Source organism: Ovis canadensis, chromosome 1 (genome assembly GCF_042477335.2).
Source record: "Ovis canadensis isolate MfBH-ARS-UI-01 breed Bighorn chromosome 1, ARS-UI_OviCan_v2, whole genome shotgun sequence".
NCBI lineage: Eukaryota > Metazoa > Chordata > Mammalia > Artiodactyla > Bovidae > Ovis > Ovis canadensis.
The window spans coordinates 10,368,274-10,389,940 of record NC_091245.1 but is presented as its reverse complement, the minus strand read 5'-3'; positions in this window follow the sequence as shown (position 1 = coordinate 10,389,940).

Genomic DNA, 21,667 nt, shown 5'->3' with positions numbered 1-21,667 from the left:
CCGGAGGGCTCGTAAGGGCCAGGACACCATTTAGATTTTTGGCTACGTTACTCTGCTGGGCAGGGTCAGATGCGACCATTTGCACCAGGCTGGGAATCTCAGACGTGTCAGTTTTTGGCTCACTCTCCGTGACAGAGTGTCTGAGGCCCATAAACGTTACTATCTGAAATGAGCACTCTTGCTGAAGCCCAGACGCCTGTATGTCTTTCTTTTGCAGTCTTCCCACATCCCCCACTACTGACAAGCTATAAGAAGGAAGGAAATAAACAATGAATTTCAGGAGAATCATTTTGTGCGGGGAGACCGCCTCCTGGGACCCATCGCCCAGACTGTGGTGTTACATCAAAAGAGCTTCCGGAATGGGTGTGTGAAGGGGGAGGTCATTTATCATGCCTCTTGCAACTCAGACATGATATAAATGAGGTGAAGAAAAACCCAGTGGATCTCCCATTCTCAGCAGGCTCTGGGATGTTCTAAGACCACTTAGCTCTGAGTTAGAAGGTTCCTGGTCTGTTGTCTGCTAGCTCTGGGATTGGGAAATCATTACAGTGCACAGCAGCTGGAAGAACTCGTTTATGGTCCCAAATGTGCCAGAGGAACTAGTCCTTGGTTGGGCAAAGACATCCAACAGTCTCCTTTCACAAAGTAGAATCCAGGGAAATAACCATGAAGGAAAACAAACAAACACTCACGTTTGTAGCTGTGTACGTTGTAAATGTAAAATATTGTAAACAACCAAATGTGCAACTTCTGGGCATGGTGGCATCACGGGGTGCTATGTGGGGTCTCAGGGTGAAACAACTAAAGTGAGATGTGATGATCTGAAAGGAGTGCAGAATGACCTGTCCACTGGGACTGCAGCTGGCTTAAATGAGGACATGCGCACTGGAAGAAATAAGTCATGATGAAAATAATCAGGACTTTATAGACACTGATTATAAATCTCACAGGACAGTAGACATAGTTCTGAAAGGGCCCTTTGTGGTAATCTGGTCTCACACGTCATCTCACTAATTGACTAATTCAATAGATAATGTTTTTTGAGCAGCTATTGTAATCCAGGTATGTGCTAAGGACCTGGGGAAATGATGCTGAGTTAACGCTCAAATCCTGAGCCTCAGAGCCTTCAAAGTGGAGGGCATAACCCCTTCTACGCTGCTCCGACCATCCGCGGCCACCTAACATTCATGGGAGACCTGCCTCATCGCTGGCTAGGGGCTGAAAGCTGCCTCTCTTGTTGCTTCCCCATTAAAGCTGGCACTACCCTCTGGATTCACACTGAAGAGGCCTCTTCCTCCTATAGACTAACTCGTGTTTTCAAGATTGGAGAGCAGATTTCAAAGCCCCAGTCCCAGGGTGCTTGCTTTGGTCACACCCGGGGAAAAGATCTGCTCAGAGCTGCCTTGCCCTGTCCTGGAAACGTGGGTGGCCTCTCTGTGCTGGTTTGCTCTCCAGGCCCACTGTCATGGGCTTCCCCTCACCAAGGGAGATCTTCCCCAAGGTATGGCAGACTCTTTGGCTGGTCTGACATGGGCTGGCACCCATGGAGTTGGAGATCTTTTAGGCTGTTCAGTTCTTGATGAGAAGGAGCTGAGATCGAGTCCCCTAGAGAGGCACTGGCTGAGGTGGGAGGATGACTTATTAAAAAAAAATAATTTTATATATTTATTTATGACTGACCTAGGTCTTCATTGTCGCTTGGGCTTTTCCCTAGTTGTGGCAAGTGGGGGGCTACTCCCTAGTTGATGTGAATGGGCTTCCCATTGCTAGGGCTTCTCTTATTGAAGAGCACAGGCTCAGTAGTTGTGGCTCACAGGCTTAGTTGCAGCATATGGGATCTTCCTGGACCAGGGATTAAACCCGTGTCTCTTGCGTTGGCAGGCAGATTCTTATCTACTGAGCCGCCAGGGAAGTCCAGATGACTAATTTTCTGACATTGCCCTGTGCTGACTTTCCTAGTCCCTGCCACCCCCAACCCAGTCTCAAGTTCCTTGATCTCCCCAAAATTGAGAGGCAAGCTTTCTTCACCTTCTGTGAGGAAAGGTTAATCCTGGAGCCTGGGGTTCTGAAATTCAGTCCCAGTGGCTCCCACATTCAGTCCCAGTGGTGCCTTCCCAATTTCTCCCAAGCAGGCCAGGGACCCTTAGTCAGTTAAAACCCCTGGCGGCCAGCCCTGACATTGAGGATTCCCAGGGTGGGTCTGGGGTTGATGCCTCCTGCTCAGCAGTATTTGCATTACTTGCAGGGAAGTTGTCTGTCTCCTTTTCCTTGCCTAATGTATCCAGTTAATCCTGGGGCTGCTGTTCACTAACTGCGTGACCTTGGGCAAGTTCTTTGGCCTCTCTGAATGTTGTCTGTAAACAGGTAGAGAAAACACTGGTACCTGTCTCACAGGGAGTACTATTGAAAGGGTTAGTTACACAGTCATGTCAGATTCTTTGTGATCCTGTGGACTGTAGTCCGCCATCTCCTCTGTCCTTGGAATTCTCCAGGAAAGAATATTGGAGCAGGTAGCTATTCCCTTCCTGATCCAGGTATCTAACTCCAGTCTCCTGCATTGCAGGCAGATTATTGTCTGAACCACCAGTGAAGCTCACTGGAACTACTAAATGAGACAACCAATTAAAATAGCTTAGCACACTTCCAGGCACATTGCAAGAACACAGAACATTTGCTTTCACTATTTATCAATAAGTTGTCCTTTGTGAAAGGGAGGTACCTGGAACTGGTCCCAAGACCCCAGACTTGATAGTGGCAAAGAACAATGGGACTTCTTTCTCTAACATCTTAGACCCTAGATTGCACATGTCTGAGGACTGCATTAGCCTTTTAAAACGTTCAAAAGTTTACACTTACTGAGATCTCCCCCTATACACAAGTCACCCCAATCTACTCAGAAACTGCCAGGCTCACCTTTGGTGTTATCTTTCCACAGCTATTTTCCCCTCCAATCCTTTAAAAAATTGGCTCAAACTGCACACATTGCTTTGTAACCTGCTATTTTTCATTTAATATTTCACTATGTCATTTAGTGATCAACACAAAGAAATAGAGGAAAATAATAGAATGGGAGAAGGCAATGGCACCCCACTCCAGTACTCTTGCCTGGAAAATCCCATGGATGGAGGAGCCTGGTAGGCTGCAGTCCATGGGATCGCGAAGGGTCGGACACGACTGAGCGACTTCACTTTCACTTTTCACTTTCATGCATTGGAGAGGGAAGTGGCGACCCACTCCAGTGTTCTTGCCTAGAGAATCCCAGGGATGGGGGAGCCTGGTGGACTGCCGTCTATGGGGTCACACAGAGTTGGACATGACTGAAGCGACTTAGTAGCAGCAGCAATAGAACGGGAAAGACTAGAGATCACTTCAAGAAAATTAGAGATACCAAGGGAACATTTCATGCAAAGATGGGCACAATAAAGGACAGAAATGGTATGGACTAACAGAAGCAGAAGATATTAAGAAGAACTGGCAAGAATACACAGAAGAACTATACAAAAAAGATCTTCATGACCCAGATAACCGTGATAGTGTGATCACTCACCTAGAGCCAGACATCCTGGAATGGGAAGTCAAGTGGACCTTAGAAAGCATCACTAGGAACAAAGCTAGTGGAAGTAATGGAATTCCAGTTGAGCTATTTCAAATCCTGGCAGATGATGCTGTGAAAGTGCTGCACTCAATATGGCAGCAAATTTGGAAAACTCATGAGTGGCCACAGGACTGGAAAAGGTCAGTTTTCATTCCAATCCCAAAGAAAGGCAATGCCAAAGATGTTCAAACTACCGCACTCATCTCACAATCTAGCAAAGTAATGCTCAAAATTCTCCAAGCCAGGCTTCAACAGTACGTGAACCGTGAACTTCCAGATGTTCAAGCTGGATTTAGGAAAGGCAGAGGAACCAGAGATCAATTTGCCAACATCTGTTGGATCATCAAAAAAGCAAGAGAGTTCCAGAAAAACATCTACTTCTGCTTAATTGATTACACCAAAGCCTTTGACTGCGTGGATCACAACAAACTGTAGAAAATTCTTCAAGAGATGGGAATACCAAACCACTTCACCTGCCTCCTGAGAAATCTGTATGCAGGTCAAGAAGCAACAGTTAAAACTGGACATGGAACAACAGACTGTTTCCAAATTGAGAAAGGAGTATGTCAAGGCTGTATATTGTCACCCTGCTTATTTAATTTATATACAGAGTGCATCATGAGAAATGCTGGGCTGGATGAATCACAAGTGGGAATCAAGATTGCTGCAGGAAATATCAATAACCTCAGATATGCAGATGACACCACCCTTACAGCAGAAAGTGAAGAACTAAGGAGCCTCTTGATGAAAGTGAAAGAGGAGAGTGAAAAAGTTGGCTTAAAACAACATTCAGAAAACTAAGATCATGGCATCTTGTCCCATCAATTCATGGTAAATAGATGGAGAAACAATGGAAACAGAGAGAGATTTTATTTTGGGGGGCTCCAAAATCACTGCAGATGGTGACCACAGCCATGAATTTAAAAGACGCTTGCTTCTTGGAAGAAAAGCTATGATCAACCTAGACAGCATATTAAAAAACAGAAACATTACTTTGCCAACAAATGTCTGTTTGTCTAGGCAAAGCTATGGTTTTTCCAGTAGTCATGTATGGATGTGAGAGTTGAACTATGAAGAAAGCTGAATGCTAAAGAATTGACAATTTTGAACTGTGGTGTTGGAGACTCTTGAGAGTCCCTTGGATGGCAAGGAGAGCCAACCGGTCCATCCTAAAGGGAATCAGTCCTGAATATTCATTGGAAGCACTGATGCTGAGGCTGAAACTCCAATACATTGGCCACCTGATGGGAAGAACTGACTCATTGGAAAAGACCCTGATGCTGGGAAAGACTGAAGGTGGGAGGAGAAGGAGAAGACAGAGGATGAGATGGTTGGATGGCATCACCGACTCAATGGACATGAGTCTGAGTGAGCTCTGGGAGTTGGTGATGGACAGGAGACCTGGTGTGCTGTAGTCCATGGGGTCACAAAGAGTCGGACACGACTGAGTGACTGAACTGAACTGATGTCATTTAGTGTATTTGTATGCCATTATTATTATTAACGGGTGTATCATTGTCAGTTGTACAGAGGAACCATAATTACTGGACCATGATTGTTTCCAATGTTGCGCCATAGTAACCAATGCTGTGATGAACATTCTGGATTATTCTTAGTGCTAGAACCATGTTGACCATGTTGACTAAAGCTCCAAGTTCTATTAAAACCTGCCGCTGTTCAGTCCCATTTCTGTGCTGTCCACCTTGATCCTGTCCTTGAGCAGTTTTTGTCTTGAAGCCAAGTTCAGGACCTGACATTTATCTCTGTTTTATTTTATCTTATTAGATTCAGCCCATCAGTCCAGACTGTCTAGAGCCATCTGGATCCTGTTGATGTTTTTGCAATCTGCCTTTTTTCTTTTTTTCCTTTTTTTTTTAAAAAAAAAAAAAAACAGCTACAAATTTGGTGAACAGGTCTGTTATGTTTTCAACTCAGTCATTAGTAAAAATGTTGTACAGGTCAAAGTTAAGGACAGAACTCTGTGTCTGCCCACCAGAGATCTTCCAGGTTTGAGCAGCACTCATGGGGCTCAGCAAGTTACAAATTTTCCTTAATTGAACCAGCATTCAGCTCACATCCTCCTGTAAGTTTATAATAAAGTTGAAAAAACAAAGTTGGACCAGATGGTCTCAACATCTAGGCTCAGTCAAGGGGAACCATCCCCGAAAGCAGAAGCTCAGGTTCTGGATGGAGAAATTGGGTTCCTCTTGTTTCCATCTTAACTGGGGCACTTGGCCACCTGGTCTACTACCGCTTTCTGGTGACCCAGGCTGAGGGCTCCCCAGGATTACTGTCTCCCCCATCACTCAGAGAAGGCCCTGGGGAATGGCTGACAATACCAGCTGAGTCTGAATAGGTGTGGTGTCTGATACTGAAGGAGCCCAGTTGGGGAGTACCATCTCTGTGGAGCTCCAGCCCTCACTCCACACACTGCACTGAGTGAGAGACACCAGGGGTATGAGAAACCACGAGCTCCTGGCTTTTACCATCTTCAGGAACAACCGGTCACTGAAAGAGTAATTTAGGGCCTGGCAGAAAGCATAGACTCCAGGTTAGGTATGTGTCCAGGTTAGGTAAGTGACTGTGGACACATCCCTTCCCTTCCTCTGAGTTTTGGGTCCTTGTCTTAAATGGGGATAAACATTATTTACCTTGTAGGGTGGGGCTTCCCTGGTGGCTCAGCAGTAAAGAATTTGCCTGTAATGTAGGAGATGGAAGAGACACAGGTTCAATCCCTGGGTTGGGAAGATCCCCTGGAGGAGGAAGGACATGGCAACCTCCAGTTTTCTTGCCTGGAGAATCCCATGGACAGCGGAGCCTGGCAGGCTACAGTCCATAGGCTCACAAAGAGTTGGACATGACTGAAGAGAATGAGCACGCAGGCACGCACGCAGGCACGCATGCTTAGGGTTTGCCATGTGAATGTAACCAGGGAAAGAAATAGCATGCATGGTGCGTGGAGGCAGCCTGGTGGCGCACGGGCTAGATTTGGCCAGCTGATGTGTTTCACTTGGCCTCATGGCATTTAAAAAATCTCTGAGTCAGTTTCCAAAACTCAGGGGATTTTGCTTACAACTCTGGATCCTAGCTTCTCTTGAAAAATTGGAAGGTCTGGTAAGATGGTCCCCAGCAATACAGTAGACCCTAGTGACTGCTCCCCGTGGACAGCTGCCTTTTCTACATGCCATGATGTCCTCCACTCCAACACATATGCCTGAGTGCTTTTGCCCAGCCAGCTCGAGCTGCTATCCTGGCAGGCCTGGGTCCTGGCAGCAACAGAGTGCATCACGCTAGTGGCCTGTGGAAGAGTGCTGGCTCAGGAATCAAATTGCTTAATCTGCGTGTGACCTCTCAGTGGCTCAAGTCCCTCTTGCATCAAACTAGCATAATAATGATGGCTACAAAGATCGTGTCTGTTGTGCTTCTTGGTGCCTCATGGAGTGGTGCAGTCTGAGTGTCCACCCTTGCTATCTTCAGCTGGGGTACTGATGGAAACCAGTGGGAGGGAAAGTGAAAGTGAAAGTTGCTTTGTGATCCCCATGGACTATAGAGTCCATGGAATTCCCTAGGCCAGAATACTGGAGTTGGGTAGCCTTTCCCTTCTCCAGGGGATCTTCCCAACCCAGGGATCGAATCCAGCTCTCCCACATTGCAGGTGGATTCTTTACCAGCTGAGCCACAAGGAAAGTCCAAGAATACTGGAGCGGGTAGCCTATCCCTTCTCCAGCGGATCTTCCCTACCCAGGAATTGAACCGGGGTCTCCTGCGTTGCTGGTGGATTGTTTACCAACTGAGCTATTAGGAAAGCTCAGTGGCGGGGGGCGGGAGGAGTCCCAAAGTTCAGGGAAGCAGCAAGCCCAGCAATCATCGTAATTACAGAAACCGCCGGAAACCATCCCGAGGAAAAAGGAAGCCCTCGGGTAGACATATACACAAAGCAGCGGAAGATGCCATCTGTCGCCGAGACACCCTGTAACAGTAGCCCTGTCCCTAGGCTATGGTGCCCTTCAGTCTCCTAGTTCCGCTTCTCTCCAAGGGTCCCCATGAGACCCATCACGTCTTTTTTCCACATCGGTCTCCTCCTCTCCTCGGTGTGTTAGTGGCTTGTATACGTAGATTTTCTGAAATCAGAACCACTCACTGTGAACCTCAGAGGGGCAAGGACTTCTCAGAAAAGAGAGCAGCCTCATCAGGCCACAGGTAGTGAGCAGCTGGGAAACCAGAACTTTAAAATTTTCATCCTAAAAAAACTTGCCAGAGCTACATACAGGATCGCCCAGTGCAGTGCTTTTGTGGGATAGCAAGTGGGCTTAAATCATCACTTCTGCCTGTCCAGAAGTGATTTGAAAGTGCTGGGCTAGTAAGCAGCAGGCTTCTGCTTGCAAAGTTTCAGCCCAGAACTCTGGCCTGTTGGACCAGTTTATACTGACTCACTGATGGCTGTGCGTATCAGCAGATTTCAAAGCTACCTTCCATCTCTGCACCTTGCTAGAGACCTGCCTCCTCTTGGGGACAATGTTTAATGAACCCCACTGGGCATGGATGTTAGAGACACTAGGATTTGATGCCCTCCTGTCATGCAAGCCTTTCCTACTTTCTTGAAGCCACCAACTCTACACCCCTTAATTCATTCTCTTTCCCACCTTCAGAGGGCGAAGACCATCTCAGCATTTCTCTGTCAATTTACCCAACACCTTCTTTTCCCTCCTGCTTCCCAGTTCAACAGTTCAAATCAGCATCAGTGTGCACCTACTGTGTGCCTGCACTGTGGATGGCAAAACCCAGATGACGAGGTTTCCCTTCTCCTCTTCAAGTGTATCACCCCTCCCCACCTCCTCCTGCAGGGCCAGCTGCACCCTGGGCTCTAGACTGGTGAACTATGGCCCAGGGCCAAATCCAGCTCACCATCTGTTTTTGTAAATAAAGTTTTATTGGAACGCAGCCACATATTTGTTTATGCATTGTCTTTGCATTACAACGGCATTTTGGTAGTTATGACAGAGGCTGTATGGCTTGCAAAGCTGAAAATATTTACTCTCTGGACTTTTATAGAAAAAGTCTGTATATCCCTGGTTTAATCCGGTGTCTTCCTGTCTCCCCCTCCCCCCAGGAACTCAAGTTGTGCATGATCCCTTTGTCTTCCATGCCTTCAGTCTCTTCCTTTCCTGGAGAAGCTTCTCTCTGGTCCAGGCTCTCTGTATCTTATAAAACCTCCCTCTCTGTTCAGTGCCAGACTTCCCAGAGCAGTGATCTACACTTGCTACCTCACGTGTCAATCTTTTCAGGCACTGATGCACCTTCTCTGGATGGAGCCTGGGAGCTGGGGCAGGGGCCTGCAGTGACCCCCCGCTCCTTCCCCTAACCTCCCACCCATCTTGTTTTCAGTCCTGCTAAGGCTCACCAAGTATGTGGGGAGCCGGGAAGGAAGCAGGATCCCAGAGAGGAAAGCACATAGGCTGGGGTATCAGATGAGCCTGGGGACCCTGCCACTTGCTGGGTGGTGACCTCAGGTTGGTCCCTTCATCTCAGGCACCCCCTCTGTTTTCTCATCTCCACAGTGGGGTGAGACCACCTACCTCCGGATCACTGAGATGATGGAGGGTGCTCTGCCCCCTGTCTCAGTCTCCTGGGGGGAGCTGTCCTCCTTCCATTCCCTTCCTTTCCCTCTCATTCCTACTGGCTGGGGGTGAGGCCGGGCAGAATGCTGCAGCACTCAGAGACAGAGGGGGTAGTGGCCCATGGCCTGGCCTTGCTGTGGACTCCAGATTTCCTCCATCTGCCCCTCCTCAGGCTGGTCCTTTTTCCACCTTACACGGGGCTGTAAGTGAGCGTGCCCAGCCGATGGCAGGCTGCAGAAGGCAGCAGCCACGAGGCTGAGGAACTGTCAGAGGCACAGGTGCTGGGGCCTGGCAGAAGAGGCCAGGCCCGTTGCTATGGAGAGAGAAATGTTATGCAGCGAACTTGTTTGACTGGCGGCCTTGAGAAATACCCATGTCCCTCTGGAGCCTCGGAGCCATCCATCACTCCAGAAAGGCTCCTTTCATGATGAGGGTTATCTATTTGGCTAATAAAACCGCAATCACAATCCCTTACATACAGACAGGTCTTCCCTTTTCACACATTTTATGGAGCCCTCTTTAGTTTATAAGGATCCTGAGGCTTCATTCTGTTCAGCTCTGACTCTGCCACTGAGACAGGCATTTTGGGCACATGCTGGTGGCCGGGCACAGACAATGAGAGACGAACCCGCGTGGCCCTTGCCTCGCAGGCGCTCCTCATTGTAAGAAGAGAGGGAAGGGAAGGAGAAGGTTCTGAGTACAGAGCGGGTGGAGGTGGCCTTGGAAGGCTGGAGGGACACCCCCGTTTGAGAGTGGGAGGGAGGAGACAGAGAAGAATGAAATTACAGGGTAGCATGAAGGGAGTTAGAGACAATTACACATCTGCTCTGACCCGGGCACTGGTCCAGGCATTTGGCGTACATCGATTCATTTATCATGACAACAGAATTCTTTGGTCGCAAGTGACAAAATCACAATGCAGACTGGTTTAGACAAAGAGATGTTTATTGGCTCAGGTGTCCAAACACAGGATGGGCTGTGTTGACCGGGCATCTGGAGTCTCATTTTCATGCTCCCAGCCTCCCCATCGTGTCTCTCTGTGGAAATTTTTGTTTTTTTTTGTGTGTGTGTGTGTTTTTTTTTTTTTTGCTTTTGTCCTTGGTTATAGTTTGAAATATCCCAGGGAAAAACTCTGATAGGCTCAGGTCAAGTCATGTATTTACCCTCTGACATTCACTGTGGCCAAGGGGTGGGTCATGTCAGAAGGTGGCTGGCACCTCCCATTCTGCCAAATGTTAGAACTGAGATATGAAGCTGGGCATAGTTGTTTCTCAGAGGAATAATGGTGGTGGTTTTGGTAGCAAAGAAATGGCTCAGATGGTATCTTAGTGTTTTTTCTTTTTTTCTATTACTCATTTGACAAAATCTGATGAACACCAGGCATTGTTTTGGGCTTCCCAGGTGGCATTAGAGTAAAGGACTCTCCTGCCCATGCAGGTTAGATGTAAGAGACGTGGGTTTGATGCCCAGGTTGGGAAGATCCCCTGGAGGAGGACACAGCAACCCATCCCAGTATTCTTGCCTGGAGAATCCCATGGACAGAGGAGCCTGGTGGGCTGCAGTCCATGGGTCGCACAGAGTCAGGCCTGACTGAAGCGACTTTACAGCAGCAAGCAGGCAGGGAGGCAGGCATTGCTTCACTGCTGCAGGCGACTGTGACTGAGACACCGTCCCTGCTCTCCCGGAGCCCACACTTTTGTGAGAGAGGCAGGCAATAAACAAGTTAACAAAGATATGATTTCAGGCAATAAGTGATGAGCGAAACTAAGAAAAACGAAGAGATTAGAAAACAGGGCTAGTTCCTTTGGTGTTGTCGGGGAGGACTCTCCGAGGAGAACTGCCTGCAGGGGAGGAGTCATGACAAGATCTTGCAGGGGGAACAGCACGTGCAAAGGCCCTGGTGTGGGAAGGAACTTGGTGCCCAGGAATAACCGGAAGACCAAGTGGCTGGAGGAGCTCAGCCGGGAGAGAGGGGCAGCAGGGGGGGGTCAGAGCTGACAGGGCCAGGTCATGGAGGGCCACCTTTGCTGGCCGTGGCAAGGAGTTGGGTTTTTTTTTTTTTTTCCCTAAGTGTGATAGAAAGCAATAAGTTTTCTCTCATGGATAAAGAAACTGAGCTGCAGGGAAGTGATGTGAACTTGCCTAAGAAGGAAGATCTTATGCGGTGCAGCTGTTGCCTGAGCCAAACTCGATTTCTTCCTTCTTCACCTCATGCCTTTCTCTAGTTAGATTTGGAAAAATTAGGAGAGCATGAGCCAAGAAGCTGGACAACATCTCGTGACCTCCCCTGTCTGTTTGAGGGAGGCCAGATGGTCTTATGAGAGTGAGGTGTAGGGAAGGGTAAGTGGGGCTGGCCGAGGATGGAGAGGCTTGGCACAGCCGCTGAGCAGACTGGAAGTGGACTAGCCTGGGAGTGAACAGGAGGCTTGCCGGACAACCGAGGGCCCATGGTGGTCAGAGACCATGGGTTTGTAGTGGGGTGGGTCAGCACAGATTTAAATTTCTCACAAGTAGGGATTTGGGATAGCAGCTTCACAGGCAGCAGAGGGTTCTGCAGGAATTACTGGGGAGTGCCCACAGGATCAATGCCCAAGCAGGGGGTGGTGTAGGCAGGAGGAATGGGTGGGTGGAGGAGCTGAACTTTTTAAAAGTTTTATTTAGTTTTGGCTGTGCTGGGTCTTTGTTGCTGCCAGGGCTCTTCTCTAGTTGCTGCGATGGGGGCTACTCCCTATTTGCAGTGCGTGGGTTTCTCAGTGAGGTGGCTTCTCTTGTTGCAGAGCAGAGGCTCTGTGGTGGGTGGGCTCGGTAGTCGTGGTTCTCAGGCTTCAGAATTTGTGGTTCCTGGGCTCTGGAGCACACGCTCAAGAGTTGGGCACACGGGCTTAGTTGCTTCTCAGAACGTGGCATCTTCCTGGATCAGGGATTGAATCCAGGTCTCCTGCATTGCAGGCAGACTCTTTACCACTTCCCTCATAGCTCAGATGGTAAAGAATCTGCCTGCAATGCAGAAGTCCTGGGTTCAATCCCTGGGTTGGAAAGATTCCCTGGAATGGCAACCCACTCCAGTATTCTTGCCTGGAGAATCTCCATGGACAGAGGAGCCTGGCTGGCTACAGTCCATGGGGTCTCAAAGAGTCAGACACAACTGAGGGACTAACCCTACTACTACTACCAGGGAAGCCCCCAGGAATTGAATTTTGATTCATAACAAGGTCAAGTCCATATCAGGAGGAGCGATGGAGCAGGGATGGTCCTCCAGAGTTTCACCTTGAGGCAATAGGGCTGCAAACAACAGACATTGGAGATGGGTTGCCCCCAGGATAGGGGCATGATCTTTGTCGATGTGCCTCTTAAAGGCTAACGGCAATTCCTGGGGGACTCAAGTGGGAGCTGTAGGCATACAACAATCCTGGCAGCTGGGGGGTTAAGCGTCTTAGCCCTGAAGAGGGGTGGGGCACACACCACAGCGCTCTTACCTTTCCTTCATAGCACTTGGCAGTTGCAAGTTGATATTTGTATTCTTATTTTATTAATCTTTGTTCCCCGCTAGATTTAGAACAGAGAGGAGTTCCTTGCCAATAAAAGTGATGTTCCATTGGGCATAGAGGAAAGTGATGTGACGGATTCGTATATGGATGGAGGAGAATTAATACCAGCAGAGGGAAGAGCAGGAATGTCAGGAAAATCTAGGAGGAAAGGCTTGAGTGGCTGGAAAGATTTGGTTATTATTGCAGGAAAAAAAGAACGGAGTGCGAGAGGAATGTTAGTTTATTTGCTACCTGCTATCTGACAGGCACTTTCCTATTTAATCCTTATAATAACCCCAGGACTCAGGATTGTTGCAGCTTGAAAAGGGCTGATGAGAGGTCGGGCGTCTCTAAGAGGAAGGCTGAGTGGCTGGCTGCTAAGAGGCCTCTGAGCCTGGCATCAGCTTTGTGAATTTATCACAGAATGAATATGGCCCGCTCCTGGCTCCTTGGGCTCCCCTTTTCTCTGCTCCAGGCTAGGCGTGCTTCCTCTGCTCACACACTCTTCTACCAACTGACTTAGTGTGGTTTCTGTTTACTCCATTGCCATCACGCCTTGGTCTTGTCTCCCTGTGACCACACTCGGGCTGCCATGATTGGCGTTTGGGGTCTTCCCAGACTCTGCAACCACATTTTCAGGCCACCTCTTTGGTTCATGCCAACAGATGGCATATCTCATCCTCCTGCGGGCATCTCACTAACCTCACTCTCCAAGGCTTTTGCTTCCAGATCCCACACTCACTCTCAGGTGCTGCTGACGGGTGTCATTTCTGCTTTGGAGATGAGAGGCTGAAGCTGAGAGAGGCTAAGCCACTGGGTCAGCATCATCTGGTCAGTAGAGACAATACTTGATGCCAGGTCACCTTCTGACTCCCATGGCTGGGAAAGAAGGGATGGATAAAGGGAGGGAGGGCCATGGCTCAGAGTGGCACAATCTCAGGTTCTTTTAGAGAGTTTTGGGCAGGTGTGTTTTGTGGCCTTGTTCTTAGAGTCTTTCAGAACCTGGTGGAAACAATTGAGCCGGTTCAGCCAAGACACTGGAAGCTTTGAGCCATATCCATATTCTGCCAGAGGGGAGCCTCTGCTCCAGGGATCCCTCATAGCTGAGCCTACTGTGGTGGCCCCAGCATGAAGTTGACTAGCATTGCTGCCTGGGCTTGGGTAGGTTGAGTCTGGCAGATAAGAGGGACTGAAACCCAGCTCATGTACCACTCACCAATCTTTACAGCCTGGTTTGGGACTGCCATAGTCTGGAGGAAGGAGCACCTTCTCGCTACCACATGGGCGTCATTTTGTAATTCACCCACCTGCATGGGGAGTCTTTCTTAGAATTTATATGACGGTTCCCTAGAGCTTTTTAGCTGTGACTGTCCCATGCTCCTCTGTATATGTCAGCTAATTATCTGAGGTGAAAGTCCATACTAAGTTACTTGACCAACCCCTTATAGAATCAACAGAAGCTATTTGGGCATCTTTACTGATGCAGGAGAGTGCAGCACTGAAGCTCAGAAGTCAGCAGAGAGGGTCATGCCTGGCAGAGTGTGGGCCTTGCAGGCTCAACTTGTGCCCCAAGCTTCCTTGAAAGCCCTCTAGGCAACCAGCACAAGGTCAAACACTTCTGTGCGGCAAGTCCCCACAGGGGGATTTGTTCCGGGAAGAGAATTACATTTCAATTTGATTTAATTCAATGAGAATGACACCAAATTGATCAGCTGGTAAAATGCCGTTTGATGGGCAGGTCTGCTCTTTCCAAGTCAATAGGAATCACCAGAAAAATTAGTCTTGCTTTTTCAGACAGAACTGAAAGTTTTACCCATTTCCTTTGCCTTTTCAAAAGGGCTCAGATTCCCCGAAGGTGGAAAACATTTTCCTGATAGCTCTGTTGACCAGGGCAAAGAAATTAACCACCTCACCCCCGAGGAAGACAGTACATGTTTTGTGTAAGTATTATTTTTTGTTAAGCAATCACTTTGCAGCAGAACTTGTATGGTCTTGAGAGATTGTACTGATTCTTTGGGCTGCAGTTTTGCCATCTGTAAAATGGGCATATAGCCTCCCTTGGTCCACCTCTGGGTGACTCTCTTTGGTGTATAATATGAACAATAATTATGGCACCAAAATGACATTATCCCAACAACCACAATCACTAACATTACTTTTGAGCAGCTGCTACTTATTAAGTACTATCAAAAGCTTCCTATGTATTTTATGACATGTTCCTTGTAACAATTCCATCAGGTAGGCATAGTCAGTTCTGCTATAGTACTTATTTTGACAATGTGAACTAGTTTTAATGCCTTTGGCCTATTAGGGAAGGACTTGAGGGTGATGTTCACTTGGCATTTGCTTATGAGATGATGTTGGGTGTGAGACACGCTAGGTGAACTCATCACTGCAGCCAGTTGAACTGAGCCACATGGGGTAAACAAAATTCACACATGTGCAAGCCTCAAATGTCTACCAGCTTCCCCAGTTCACTGCGTCATGCGTGTTTGTTTCCAAAATCAGGTCTAATTGCTCACCAGTCTAAAGTGCATACTCAAGGGGCCCGTGCTGGTAGAAACAGAAAGTTTACTTTAATTAGAAAGCCAGCAATCTGAGGAGAAGGTGGACTTGAGTCCTTAAATCCACTCCAAAAGTCTTTCTCCATACAAGATCTGCCACAAAGTGATTGCTTAACAAAAAATAATACTCACACAAAACATGTACTGTCTTCCTTGGGTATGAGGTGGTTAATTTCTGCTCAACCATAAAGTTTTTAGAGGGAAAAAGAGAAGTAAACTCAGTCACTGAGATAGGGGGTCAGATTCATTGCCATCTCCTACTGTATGCTGGCTTGTCGACTCCTTGTGATCATTCTTTAGGGGCGTGCTGCGATTCATGGGGTCGCAAAGAGTCGGGCATGACTGTGCGGCTGAACTGAACTGAACTGATCTCATTTACATGGTTTGCTCAAGAGATTACTGAAGCAGCGGCTGGGGAAGAGATCTGGTCATCTGTTAATTATTTATTCTTCATTTCCATTTCTTTGATCTAAGGAAACAACAACAACAGGTTAGGCAATGTATTGTGTGATCAAAGGATTTGTAGAGTGTGCTTAGGCTGGAGATGAGTAGAGCATGGGGTGCCCGGTTTAAGGTTAGTTACAGTATAGCTTTGCTAAAGTGACAAGACAGAAGGAGCCTCCTGCAGAGAGCTTTTTCCCCTGAAAGAGTTCTTCCCTGCCAGAAGCTGCTGCTTACCTCTGGTGAGCTGTGTGCCTGGTGCTAGAACTTTCCTTCGCATTTCTGATGACTCTCCTCTTGCCACTTCGCAGTAACACCCAAACTGTAACCTGTTTGACACCCACCTCCATAAGCAAACCAAAGGTCTTTTTTCAAGGTGAAGTGCCAGTTTTTTTCTGATATTTCTGTATGTCTTAACCACTTAACATGTGTGAAACTGGGCTAACGTTTTTATTAGGTTCCTTTTTAAAAAGCGTATCCCTGATAAAGCTTTTGAATGCTGTGTCTTAACTCCATTGTTCCTATTGGCTCCATGGGTTTTAAACCTCTATTAATTCATTTTAAATAAAAAAAAATTGTGATTAAAATATACATAACATGAAATTTATCATCTTAACGATTTTAAAAGGTACATTCCTACTGTTGTGCTCCTACCACTACCATCCATCCACAAAACTCTTTTCATCTTGCAGACTGAAACTCTGTACTCTTGAAACACTGGCTTTCTGTTCCTCCACTCCTCCCAGCTCTTGGAGATCATCATGCTACTTTCTGTCTCTGAGTTTGATTACTCTAGTTATCTCATAGGAGCTCAGTTCAGTTCAATTGCTCAGTCATGTCCTACTCTTTGCAACCCCATGGACTGCAGTACGCCAGGCTTCCCTGTCCATCACCAACTCCCAGAGCTTACTCAAACTCATGTCCATCGAGTTGGTGATGCCATCCAACCATCTCATCCTCTGCCATCCCCTTTTCCTCCCGCCTTCAATCTTTCCTAGCATCAGGGTCTTTTGAAATGAGTCAGTTCTTTGCATCAGGTGGCCAAAGTATTGGAGTTTCAGCTTCAGCATCCATCCTTCCAATGAATATTCAGGGCTGATTTCCTTTAAGATGGACTGGTTGGATCTCCTTGCAGTCCAAGGGACTCTCAAGAGTCTTCTCCAACACCAAAGCTCAAAAGCATCAATTCCTTGGCGCTCAGTTTTCCTTATAGAAGTGTGATCATGTAGTATTTCATGACTGGCTTATTTCATTTAGCATAATGAATGGGCTCAGTGTTAATCCATTGTGTATGACGCATGGGTCACGATTTCTTTCTAAAGGCTAAACGATATTCCTTTGTCTGCACGTGCATGCAGACTAAGTCACTTCAGTCATGTCCATCTCTTTGCTACTCCGTGACTGTAGCCTTCCAGGCTCCTCTGGACCTGGAATTCTCTAGGCAAGAATACTGGAGTGGGCATCTGGGTAGCCCCTCTTTTGTATGTATGTACTACATTTTGTTTATCCATGGTCTGGAGTGTTTTCAAATACCTGCAACCAATTCTCCCATTCTTTGGACACCAGCTGAGTATCAAACAGTTCAATTCAGTTCTTAAGGCTCTGCCCCACAAGCCTACCCCAGCTTCAGACATCAGTCACAAGTGCCAGGCTTCCCATACTTTGGACTGACTGGCTATAAATTGGAGTTTCCCATGACCCCCTTTTAAGGTTCAGTGATTTGCTAGATGGCTCCCATAACTCAGGAAGTAACTTTGCTCACCCTTACTGGGTTATTATAAAGAATACAACTCAGGAATAGCCAAAAGAAGAGGTGGCGGGTATAGGGAGTAGGGGCATGAAGCTTCCTTGCCTTCTCCAGGCACGTCACACTCCCAGATCTTCAATGTGTCCAACAACCTGGAGGCTCAAAGGTCCAAACCTCTAATCACTTGGTCTTTCTAGTGACCAGCTCCATCCTGAAGCTCTCTAGGGGGTCCTAACATGAGTTACTTCATTAGTATACACTCAGGTATGATTGAAAGGGACTTATTATAAATAATGAAAGATGTTCCTATCACTCAGGTAATTCCAAGGGTTTTAGGAGCTCTGTGCCAGGAACCCGGGACAAGGACCAAGTCTATTTTTATTATACCACACATAGTATCAATATGGTGGTGCTTATGAAGGATGCATGTTACCTTACAGCAGAACTGACTGTACTATTGTTTCTCCATTTTGCACACGAAGCAGCTGAGGTACAGGGAGGGTAGGTGACTTGCCCAGAGAAAGTGAAAGTGTTAGCCACTCAATTGTCATGTCTGACTCTGTGACTCCATGGACTCTAGCCTGCCAGGTTCCTCTGTCCATGGGATTTTCCAGGCAAGAATATTAGAGTGAGTTTCCATTTCTTTCTCCAGGGGATCTTCCCAGGTATCAAACCTGAGCCTCTTGCACTGCAGGCAGATTCTTTACCAGGCCTGTGATTCGACTTCCCCCACCTTCCAGCTATAAATGGGAGATCCAGGACTTAAACCCAAACTTTGCCAATTCCGCAACTTTTGCCTCAAATGCTGTGCTACCCTACTTCCTTTTTTTTCTTCCCTTTTTCCCAAGATATCATCACCAATCCAGACGATGATGACTGTGAATCAGTCTGGTTATTAATTTCCTGTTGTTAATAAAAGCTTAGTGTCTGAAATATCTGTTGCACCATCTGGAATTTTTAATAAAAACTTGAGGAATTTTCAGGGGTTTTTGTGCATTGCATATGTGTAATAGCAAGGGAAAAATTGCTATTTTAAACCCCAAATGCCTACAGCCACTTTTACGCTCCAGGTGAGGGGTAAGAATGGTGCCTGGCAGAAGGAAGGCTGCTTTTTTGTTTAAGAAAATACTAAAAATAAGCTTTTTTGATTATGTAACAGAAGACTTCCTACTCCCACCTCACATAGTCTGGAAGGTGGAAGCTCTATCAAGGATTAAATTGCTCTGCAAAAGAAACTAATAAGAATCAGAGAACTGTCCACTGGCAGCACATGAAGAAGGGAGATTTGCAAGTCTCAAGGAAAAGAGGAAATTAAAGAAAGTTCATGGCAGGGAAATCAAACGTTCCCTATCAGGTTAGCCTTCCCGGGTGGCTCAGTGGTAAAGAATCCACCTGCAATGCAGGAGATGCAGGTTTGATCCCTGGGTTGGGGAGACCCCCTGGAAGAGGAAATGGCAAGCCACTCCAGTATTACTGCCTGGAGAATCCCATGGACAGAAGAGCCTGGTGGGCTACAGTCCATGGAGTTTCAGAGTCAGGCATGACTGAGCACACAGCAGCTGCAGCAGCCAGAGCTACAGGTCTCAGCCCCAGATGAATGATGACTGATGAGAAATTCCCTGTGTTGGGTTGACTGAGGAACTCTGAGATCATGACTCTCCAATTTTAAATGTTTCCAGTTGTGTACTAGTTTGAAATTCCCCTCAGTAAAATCAGCTACATGCAATAGGCTCTGTGTAGTAATGGCCTGTGATCTGAAGGTAGAGGATCTGGGTTCCTGAGAGAGAAAAGTGGTGGTAAACAGGTCAGCAGGGATAGGAAGTCTGAGGTGGGAGTGACACAGAGTAAAGGGACAAAGTAGGTAATTAGTTAATCCAACTAAAGGACTGTAAAGTTAAAAAAAAAATGTACAGGAGAATCCTGGTAAGTTAATGGTCACTCAAGAAATCAGGCTTGCTTAACCACAGAACCAAGCAGGCTTGCTTAACAACAAAACCATGCAGCCGAAGCATGAAATATGCCCCAAACAATAAAACAATGGTTCCATGAGGCCCACACGCTGCCCAGTGAGCTCAGTAGGTTAGTGATTCCTAGGACGTGCTCCTCTGGGCACACTAAAAACAGAATTAAAGAGAAAGGACACTTAGACTGCTTTCAAATCCTGGATAGTGTAAATAATGCTGCAATGAACATTGGGGTGCATGTATATTTTTGAATTATGGTTTTCTCTGGTTATATTCGTAGGAGTGGAATTGTTGGATTATATGGTAGTTCTAGAGTGGTAAAGAACCTGGCTGCCATGCAGGAGATATAATAGATGTGGTGTTTGATCCCGGGGTTGGGAAGATTCCCTGGAGGAGGGCATGGCAACCCACTCCAGTATTCTTGCCTGGAGAATCCCATAGATAGAAGAGCCTGGTGGGCTACAGTCCACAGGGTTGCAAAGAATTGAACATGACTGAAATGACTTAGCATGCACTCATGGTAGTTTAGTTTTTAGTTTTTTAAGGAGCCTTCTGCATAGTGACTGTACCAATTTACATTCCTACCAACAGTGTAGGAGGATTCTGCTTTCTTCACACCCTCTCCAGCATTTATTCTTTGTAGATTTCTTGAAGATGGTCATTTTGACTGATGAGAAGTAATACATCTCATTGTAGTTTTGATGTGCATTTCTCTAACAATTAGTGATCTTTTCAATTGAACATCTTCTCATGTGCTTTTTGGCCACTGTATTTCTTCTTTGGAGAAACGTCTATTTAGATCTTCTGCCCGTTTTTTGATTGGGTTGTTTGTTTTGCTTTGATATCCAGCTTCATGAGTTGTTTGCATATTTTGGAGATTAATCTCTTGTCAGTTGCTTCACTTGCAACAGAGCAATGGATAAAGAAGATGTGGTACAAATATACAGTGGAATACTATTCAGCCATAAAAAAGAACAAAATAATGCCATTTGCAGCAACATGGATAGACCCAGAGATCGTCATACTGAGTGAAATAAGACAGACAGAGAAAGACAAGTATCATATGATATCACCTATATATGGAGTCTAAAATAGGGTACAGATGAACTTATTTGCAAAACCCAAGTAGAGTCACAGATGTAGAAAACACACTTATGGCTACTGGGGGATAAGTAGGAGGGGGATAAATTGGGAGATTGGGGTTGACATACACACACTGTATGCTGTGCTTAGTTGCTCAGTCGTGTCCGACTCCTTGCGACCCTGTGGACTATAGCCTGCCAGGCTCTTCTGTCCATGGGTATTCTCCAGGCAAGGATACTGGAGTGGGTTGCCATGCCCTCCTTCATGGGATCTTCCCAACCCAGGGATCGAACCCAGGTCTCCGTCATTGCAGGTGGATTCCTTACCATCTGAGCCACCAGGGAAGCCCAAGAATACTGGAGTGGGTAGCCTATCCCTTCTCCAGAAAATTCTGATCCAGAAATCTAACTGGGGTCTCCTGCATTGCAGGTGGATTCTTTACCAGCTGAGTTACCCAGGAACCCCATATACACACTACTATATATAAAATAGATAACTAATAACCTACTGTATATCACAGGGAACTCTACTCCATACTCTGATTTCCTATATGGGAAGAGAATCTAGAAAAGAAATATATATAAAACTGATTCACTTTGCTGTACATCTGAAACTAACCACAACATTTAAATCAACTGTACACCAATAAAAATTAAAAAAAAATAAGGAAAGGATGACATTATGCTGAAACCTGAAATGGTTTACCTTTTTTAGTATATGTTACTGACTTATTGCTTATTTGCTTTGTGCTGTGACAGTCCCAGCTTGACCACATAGGGACAAAGAAAACTCTGCTGTCTGATGTAGAGGAGAAACTGGTGATGGAAGCTTGACATCTACTCAACAATGAGGAAGAAGGTGGTCCTCCCCCCCACACCCCACTTTTCCTCTGATTATAAAATTGTAGCCCACTAAGTTCTTGAGGTACAGCATGCTCTTGCCTACCAGCTTGTAAGCCTCAAAGCATCCTATTCTAGTAAGTCACTTCTTACCTATCACTTTGCCTCATGCTGAATTCTTTCTGTACTAAGACATAAAGAACTGGAGCTCCTGAGAGCCCCTGAGATGCACTTCTAGGTTTCAGGAGGGGGTTGAGAACTGGGATGAGAGCAGGAGTTGGGAGCCAGA